This window comes from Vigna unguiculata, chromosome 11 (assembly GCF_004118075.2).
Source record: "Vigna unguiculata cultivar IT97K-499-35 chromosome 11, ASM411807v1, whole genome shotgun sequence".
NCBI lineage: Eukaryota > Viridiplantae > Streptophyta > Magnoliopsida > Fabales > Fabaceae > Vigna > Vigna unguiculata.
The window spans coordinates 3,854,281-3,864,332 of record NC_040289.1 but is presented as its reverse complement, the minus strand read 5'-3'; positions in this window follow the sequence as shown (position 1 = coordinate 3,864,332).

Genomic DNA, 10,052 nt, shown 5'->3' with positions numbered 1-10,052 from the left:
ATTGTAGTTAAGACCAAAGTGGTGAAGCTTCTCTAGATCAGATTCATCTAGGAGGCACATTCTATCACGTGACTAGCCAATATTGTGCTGGTCAAAAAGGAAAAGTGTAGGAGGCATAAGTGTACCGATTACATAGACCTTAGGAAGACTTGTATAAAGGATGCGTATTCTCTGTTAAACATTGATCGGTTGGTGAATGTGGTTGCATGTCACAAGATGTTGAACTTTTTATGTGTGTACTCGGACTACAACTAAATCCAAATGCATCAGAGAGACAAGGTGGAGATGAATTTTTATTTTTAATTTTATAAATTGCACTAAATAAATGCAAATTTAAAATTAAAATCAACATGCTTGTTTTAAATTTTTCAAAAAAAAAAACATTTAACTTAAAAGCAAAACAAAAATTAATCAAACTTTAGTATGATTTCTCAGTGACTACTTGGATGAATCACCGACATTAAGATCAAGACTCTATAACCAGCTAGAGTCTTAAATCAATTCTTAGCATCTAAAAGCATGAGGAGAATTAGTTGGACCACATCTTAGAAACAGTTCCCACTCAATCCCAAGCCAATGAAATAAGACGAGTGATCATTTCATCCAACAATAAGCATAAACTAATTCACATACATGTAATGAAAGCATACTTTGATAAATATAACATATTTGCTTCAACACTTAAAAGAGATTTAGCTCCTCATAATAGATGGAAACAATACAACATATGGAAGAGTGAAAATCTCTTTTACCCTCAAATAATGTTTACAAAAAAGAATGGTTAAAAAACCTTTTTGGTCCCATTTTTCGTCAAATTTTTTCAAATAAGTCCTAATTTTGGTTTTGTGTTCAAATAGGTCCCAATTTTCGTCAATTTTGTTCAATTAGGTCCTTTTTTGTTAACACCGTTTAACTCATTAACGACCATGAACACTCACTGCCACGTATTACTTCGTGGTTTTTTTGAATTATTTTGATTTTTTTTTTGAATTTTTTTGAATTTTTTTAAAAAAATTTAAATATACACATGTCAACCCAGTAGCGTGTCACGTGTCACTTCATGATTTTTTTTAATTTTTTTAAAACTTTTTATATCCATGTGTCAATCCAGTAGCATGTCACATGTCAAAGTCAATATTCTATATTCAATTTGGTTCCTATATTTGTGTTTTTTGTTCAATTTAGTCCCAATGTTGTTTAAAATTGACCAATTTTGTCCCTACCGAAGATGTGACCAAATTTAATTTTTATATCAAAGTTATGATGATGTGAATTTTAATATATTATATAAAATATGTAATAAAAAATGTGAATTTTAATATAAAAATTAAATTTGATTTTAATTTGGAGAGGGACCAAATTGGTTAATGTTAACAAAAATTAAAACCTAATTGAACAAAAATAACAAATATAGGGACCAAATTGAATATAGAATATTGACTTTGACACGTGACACACTACTAGATTAACACGTGCACATTTATAAAAATTTGAAAAAAAATTCAAAAAAGATTCAAAAAAAAAACCACGAAGTGACACGTGGCGCTCTACTAGGTTGACACGTGTACATTTTAAAAACAATTTTAAAAAAATAAAAATAAAAATAAAAGAATTTAAAAAAAACCACAAAGTGACACGTGACAGTAACTGTTCATGGCCGTTAGTGATTTAAACGGTGTTAGCAAAAAAGGACCCAATTGAACAAAATTGACGAAAATTAAAACCTATTTGAACACAACCAAAGTTAAGACTTATTTAAAAAAATTTGACGAAAATTGGGACCAAAAAGGTATTTTAACAAAAAGAATATATATAGTAGAAACAACTTTGGTTGTGACTCACCATATGAGTCAACAAGCTTTTTCAAATTTGTTGAAAAGCTTTGATGATTCTACAGAACACTAAGATATCGTTAACATATTTGGTTTCAATATTTCTTTTCGCAATATTTTAATTTCAGTTTTTTTTTTCAAAAGGAATTTCTTTAAAGAATTTCAAATCTTATGAGTCTCATTTTGACATATACAACAAAAAATGTAGTTGTCATAGAAAAATTATCCTAACAAATTCTTCTAGAACTAAAATTTATCATAGTTGGATTTTAACGGTGTCCTATTTTAGTCTAAAATTATATTTGGATTCCTTAAACCTACACTCTCCATTCTATATCTCAAGTTTCCCAATTCTCTACCATCTTTAATTTCTTTAACTTCTTTCTTTGATATCATTTGAATAACTTCCTCTAGATAACATTCTCTAATTGATCTTACTTGAATATCATTATCTAAAATGACGATGAGAAAGCCAAAATCCAAATGCTTTGTAGATGAAGTTGCAACGTTTGTTCTAAAGTCTCACCATCAAAGACAATCAAGTTTTGTCAATAGACTATTGTAGAAGATGAAAGACAAGAGTTTAATTCAATGGCGAAAAGTGTTTTTGTTTCTTTCCTTTTATTACTCTTAGGACTGCTATACATTATGTTATGCAGAGGAGTGGTTTGATTTGGTGTTCAATCAAAGAAATGTAAAGAAATTTTGTCATATTATTATCAAATAATAAAGACTAAAACTATACATATAAAAAATACTTTGTTAATTGTGTTACGTATAGTATTGTTACTTATAGTATTGTTACTTATTCAAATAGTTTGTAACTAAAAGAAAACTTAATTAATATCTACTCATCAATGGCTATACTACATTTTGATGAAAATTCATACAATGTAGGTAACGTGGGTCAGTCTGTCTCGTCCTGTCGTTGGACCTTACAAGATGTGTGACGTTCCTAAGAAGGACAATAATAAATTTTTGTTATACTTTAGGATTAATAATAAAATTAGTATTTAATTTAATAAAATGGATGTTTCTCTACGATTAAAGTTTTAATACGTAAAATTATATTACTTGAAATCTTGGTAATATTTTGTGTTGTACTTATTTATTGTTATGTCAAATGTGGTGGAATTGGATCCAGGATTGTTCGACCCTAGAAAAAGTCTTTAAACGTTGTTATTTAAGTGTTATGTTATCAACGATATTGTTTTTCATTTAAATTCAATAGAAACATATATACAGTGTATCTTTTTAAATGGGATATAGTCACACTTTTTTTAGAAAAAAAGGGAGATATTTATGTATAGACCATGTCATTGTGATACTAGAATGAGTTTGAATAAATAGAAGTTGAATAAATGATTATAACGTTTCTTTAACATCTGGACATAATTAAGAAAAATAACAGAGCAAAATAAATAACAATCATATTACCATCTTAATAGAAAAACTTTAGTGATAGACTTTTAATTGAAAAAATATAAAATTTTAAACACTCAATAGATTCAAAAAGTTTAACAGGAACTCAATCAGAAATCCTCATAGATCAAGATATATTTAAAACCTAGTTAAACTTTAAAATTATTACAAAAAAGAACATGTATAGTAGAAACTACATTAATTGTAATTCACCATATGAGTCAACAAGCTTTTACAAATTTTGTAGAAAAACATTGTTAATTCTACAAAACACAAAAATATCGTCAACATATTTGGTTTCATTATTTCTTTTCGGTATATTTTAATATCATTTTTTTCAAAAGGAATTTCTTCAAAAATTTCATATCATATGAGTCTCATTTTAGAGAAGTGGGAGATATTTATGTATAAACCATGTCATTGTGTTATTGGAACAAAGTTGAATATATGCAAGTTGAATAAATAATTATCACATTTCTTTAACATGTGGAGACAATTAAAAAAATAACAAAGCAAAATAACAATCATAATACCATTTTAACAGAAAAAAATTTAAAGATAGAAGTTTGATTGAAAAATATAGACTTTTAAACTCAATATATTAAAAAAAATTTAATAGGAACTCAATTATAAATACTCATAGATCAAGAGAGATTTCAAACCTAGTTAAACTTTAAAAATATTACAAAAAATAATATGTAGAGTAGAATCAATATTTTATATGATTTACCATGAGTCAAAAAGCTTTTGCAAATTTTTACAAAACTTTTGTTCTTTCCACAAAAACACAGATATATTTAACATATTAGGTTTCAAAATTTCTGTTTGCAATATTTTAATTTCATTTTTTTTTCTAAAGCAATTTCTTTCGAGAATTTCATATCATATGAGTCTAATTTTAACATATGCAACAGAAAATGTAATTGTCATGGAAAAACCATTCCAACAAATTCTTCTAGAAATCAAATTTATCATGGTTGGATATGAACGGTGTCCTTTTCTTTGGCTAAAACTATATTTAGTTTCTTTAAACCTAACACTCTCCACTATATATCTCAAGTTTCCCAATTCTTTACCATCCTAATTCATTAACTTCTTTCTTCGATATCATTTGAACATCTTGTTCTGTATAACATTCTCTAATTGTTCTTACTTGATATTATTATCAAAAATGACGACAAGAAAGCCAAAATAATCGAAATGTTTTGTTAATGAAGTTGCACCGTTCGTTCTAAAGTCTCAACATCAAAGACGATCAAGTTTTGTCAAACTAGAGGCTATTGTAGAAGATGAAAGACAAGAGTTTAATTCATTGTCGAAAAGTATTTTTGTTTCTTTCCCTTTATTATTCTATGGAATGTTATACATTTTGTTGTGTAGAGGAGTGGTTTGATCTAGTGTTCAATCAAACAAATGTAAAGAAATTTTGCAGTGTTATAATGAAATAATATAGAATAAAAATGTAAATTTAAAAAATATTTTGTTAATTGTGTTGTGTATAGTATTCTTGCTTATTCAAATACTTTGTAACTAAAAGAAAATTTAATTAATGACAAATCTACTCATTATAAGTCATAATACATTTCAAAGAAAATTCATACAGTGCAGGCAAAGTGGACCAGTTTGTCCCGTCGTTGGCCTGAGCAGGATGCGTGACTTTCCTTAAAGGGTGAATAATAAATTTCAACTATAACTTACAGTTATTAATAAAATTGAAATTCGTATTTAAGTTAATAAAATTGATTTTTGTATTTGATTATAGTTTTAATATGTAATATTATATTACTTGAAACATGAGAATGTTCTTGGTGATGTTTTGTATTGTACTTATTTATTGTTATATGGCATTTGTGGTGGTATTGGATCTGGCAGTATTTGACCCTAGACAAAGTGTTCAAACGTTCTTATTTAAGTATTATGGGTATTATTTCCTATTTAAATTCAACAGAAATATATATATATATATATATATATATATATATATATTAAAGTGTATATTTTTAAATAGATAGAAACACACATTTTTTTAGAGAAGTGAGAGATATTTATGTATAGATATGTCGTTATGTTATTGGAACGAATTTGAATAAATGATTATCACATTTCTTTAACATGCGAAGACAATTAAAAAAAATAACAAAGCAAAATATTACCATTTTAACAAAAGAAAATTTTCAAGATAAATATTTGATTGAAAAATATAAAAATTTAAACACTCAACATACTAAAACAAATTTAATAGGAACTTAATCAGAAATACTCATAGATCAAGAGAAATAAAACCTAGTTAAACTTTAAAATTATTATGGAAAAGAATATATAGAGTAGAAACGACATTTTATATGATTCACATGAGTCAAAAATCTTTTTCAATTTTTTTTTCAAAACTTTTGTCCATTCTAAATAACACAAAGATATCTTTAACACATTTGATTTCAATATTTCTATTTGCTATATTATAAATTCTATTTTCTTAAAAAAAAGCAATTTCTTTCAAGAATTTCATATCATATGAGTCTCATTTTAACATACGCAACAAAAAATTAGTTGTCATGGAAAAACCATTCCAACAAATTCTTCTAGAAATAAAATTTATCATGGTTGGATATGAACGATGTCCTTTATTTAGGCTAAAATCATATTTAGTTTCTTTAAACATGTCACTTTCCACTATATATCTCAAGTTTCCCAATTCTCTATCATCTTCAATTCATTAACTTCTTTCTTCGATATCATTTGAATATCTTCTTCTATATAACATTATCTAATTGTTCTTACTTGAATATCAGTATCTAAAATGATGATTAGAAAGCCAAAATCCAAATCCTTTGTGGATGAAGTTGCACCGTTCGTTCTAAAGTCTCATCATCAAAGACGATCAAGTTTTATCAAACTAGAGACCATTGCAGAAGATGAAAGACAAGAGTTTAATTCATTATCGAAAAGTATTTTTGTTTCTTTCCCTTTATTATTCTCTGGATTGTTATACATTTTGTTGTGCAGAGGAGTGCTTTGATTTGGTGTTCAATCAAATAAATGTAAAGAAATTTTTCAATATTATATGAAATAATAAAGACAAAAATTGTAAATGTAAGAAATACTTTGTTAATTGTGTTCATGATAGTATTGTTGCTTATTCAAATAATTTGTAACTAAAAGAAAAATTAATTAATGACAAATCTACTCATCATAAGCCATACTACATTTTGAAGAAAATTCATACAATGCAGGCAAAGTGGGTCAATCTGTCTCATCTTTGGTCTGTGCAGGATGTGCAACGTTCCTTAGACGGTGAATAATAAATTTCAATTATAACTTAGGATTATTAATGAAATTAAAATTTATATTTAAGTTAATAAAATTGATGTTTGTATTTAATTATAGGCCTAATATGTAAAATTATATTACTTGAAATATGAGTATGTTTTTGGTGATATTTTGTGTTGTACTTATTTATTATTATATGTCAATTGTAGTGGTATTGGTTCCGAGAGTGTTCCTAGACAAAGTGTTTAAGTGTTATTTTTTTATGGTATTGTTTTCCATTTAAATTTAATAGAATATATATATATATATATATATATATATATATATATATATATATATATATATAAAAAGTGTATCTTTTAAAATGGGATAGAAACACACATTTTTTAGAGAAGAGAGAAGTGGGAGATATTTATGAATAAACCATATCATTCTGTTATTGTAACGAAGTTGAATAAAGGGTTATCACATTTCTTTAACATGTGGAGATAATTAAAAAAATAACAATCATATTACCATTTTAACAGAAAAAAAATTCGAGATAGAAATTTGATTAAAAAATATAAAATTTTAAACACTCAATACATTAAAAAAAATTAAATAGGAACTCAATTATCAGTGGGGGATGTTTGTGGTAACAGGGCCGTGGCTCTCCCAAAATATTTTGTTTTTTTTTATATTCTAGGTATTTGATTATTTTTTATATTATAAATATTAAGTAATATATTATAAATTAATGATGATTAAATCAAATTTTTTATTTCTTTTATAAACATAATAATTAATGTTAATAAATAATAAAATATAAAATCAAACATAATAAATAATAAAGAATAAAAAGATTTATCAAGATATTTTTTATTATTTTTTTTCTATTATGGCTTGAGTTTCTCACACATTATTATCATCTCTCATTCTCATATATTTTCTTTTGTTTGTGAAGAGAAAAAGATCTATTTTTTTTGCCCTAATTTCTCCTTATTTTTTTATAACTGAATTTAAGTGTGGTTTGCTTATCATCGAATTTTCTTTTGGTATTTATCTCTCTCAATTTTTTATTAGATTATGATAAATTATTTTTTAGTCTTTTTTTAATAGGTATATTGATGAAGAATAAACGAATAGATTCATTTTTTTAAAAGTCATAGAAGGAAAGCTACCCATGAAGATGAAAACAGAACAAATTCAACTCTTTCAGATATTCATTTTTAGTCTTATTTCTATTTTAGTTATCGTTATACTAAATTATGTATTCATTTTTATTGTATTAGTGATAATAATTAAATGTATAAATTTTGGACGTATTATTTTGACTCCACCAACATTGTTGGTTAACATCCGCCATTGTCAATTAAAAATACTCATAGATAAAGAGAGATTTAAAACCTAGTTAAACTATAAAATCATTACAAAAAGGAATGTGTAGAGTAGAAATGACATTTCATATGGTTCACCGTATGATAGACTTTTTGCTAATTAAAAAAGGGTTAAATATGTTTTTGGTCCCTTAATTTTCAGTGAATTTTGGAATTAGTCCATTTTGAAACTTTGAACCAATTTAATCCTTCATCTTTTGAAATACGTGGATTTAGTCCTTTTAATCAAAATTTGTTAAGTTTATTTGACATTTCAAGCGCGTTTCACAATAGTATTTGACTTAACACTAAAGCAAAAATGTGTCAAACAGTATAAACAACTCAAATACAATCCTAAAATGCGTACGAAACATCAAATAAACCTACCAAAATTTGATTAAAAGGACTAAATTCACGTATTCCGAAAGATGAAGGACTAAATTGGTCCAAAGTTTCAAAATGGACTAATTCCAAAATTCATTGAAAGTTAAGGGACCAAAAACATATTTAACCCATTAAAAAAAAATGAGTCAAAATGCTTTTTCAAATTTTGTAGAAAAATTTTGTTCATTCAAACACAAAGATATCGTTAACATATTTGGTTTCAATATTTCTTTTCGCTATATTTTAAATTCATATTTTTTTCAAAAGCAATTTTTTTCAAGAATTTAATATCATATGAATCTCGTTTTCACATTTGCAACAAAAAATGTAAATGTCATGGAAAAATTATCCCAAAATATTCTTCTAGAAATAAAAATTATCATCGTTGGATATTAATGATATACCTTTTTTAGCCTAAAATTATATTTAGTTTCTTTAAACCTAAAGACGATCAAGTTTTGTCAAATCAAAGACTATTTACAAGAGTTTAATTCATTGTCAAAAAGTGTTTTTGTTTCTTTGCTTTTATTATTCTCTGGATTGTTATACATTTTGTTGTGCAGAAGAGTGGTTTGATTTGGTGTTCAATCAAACAACAATCAAACAAATGTAAAGAAATTTTGCAGTATTATTATGAAATAATAAAGACTAAAATTGTAAATTTAAAAATTGCTTTGTTAATTGTGTTACATATAGTATTGTTGTTTAATCAAATAGTTTGAAACTAAAAGAAAACTTAATTAATGACAAACCTACTCATCATAAGTCTTACTACATTTTGAAGAAAAATCATACAATGCGGGCAACGTGGGGTCAATTAGTCAGTTCTGTCGTTGGCCCGTGTAACGTTCCTTATAAGGTCAATAATAAACTTCTGTTATAATTTATGATTAATAATAATAAAAATTTGTATGTAAGCTAATAAAATTGATTTTTGTATTAGGTTATAGTTTTAATATGTAAAAATATATTACTTGAAATATGAGTATGTTCTTGGTGATATTTTGTGTTGTACTTATTTATTGTTATATGTCAGTTGTGGAGTTGTGGTGGCATTGGTTTTGGGAGTGTTTGATTTTAGTCAAAGTGTTTAAATTCATTAGAAATATATAAAGTGTATCTTTTTTAAAATGGAATAATCACTCATTTAAAAAAATTGGGAGATATATATATAAACCATGTGTTATTCGCCCAAAGGTCAATAAATGCAAGTCAAATAGATGATTATCACATTTCTTTAACATGTGGAAAATATTAAAAGAAATATAGGAGAATAAATTAGCAATCATATTACCATCTTAACATAAAAAATTTAAAGATAGAAATTTGATTGAAAATTATAAAATTTTAAACACTCAATAGATCGAAAAAATTTAATAAGAACTCAATTGGAATTACTCATAGATAAAGAGAGATCTAAGACCTAATTAAACTTTAAAATTATTACAAAAAAAGAATTCGTAGAGTAGAAACAACTTTTGTTGTAATTCACCATATGAGGCAACAAAAATTTTCAAATTTTGTAGAAAAACTTTGTTCATTCTGCAAAACACAAACATATCGTTAACATATTTGGTTTCAATATTTCTTTTCACTATATTTTAATTTCATTTTTTTCAAAAGAAATTTCTTTCAAAAATTTCATATCATATTATTCTCATTTTTTACATATGCAACATAAAAGGTAGGTGTCATGGAAAAACTATTCTAACAAATTCTTCTAGAAATAAAATTTATCATGGTTCAATATTAACGGTGTCCCTATTTTAGTCTAAAATTATATTTAGTTTCT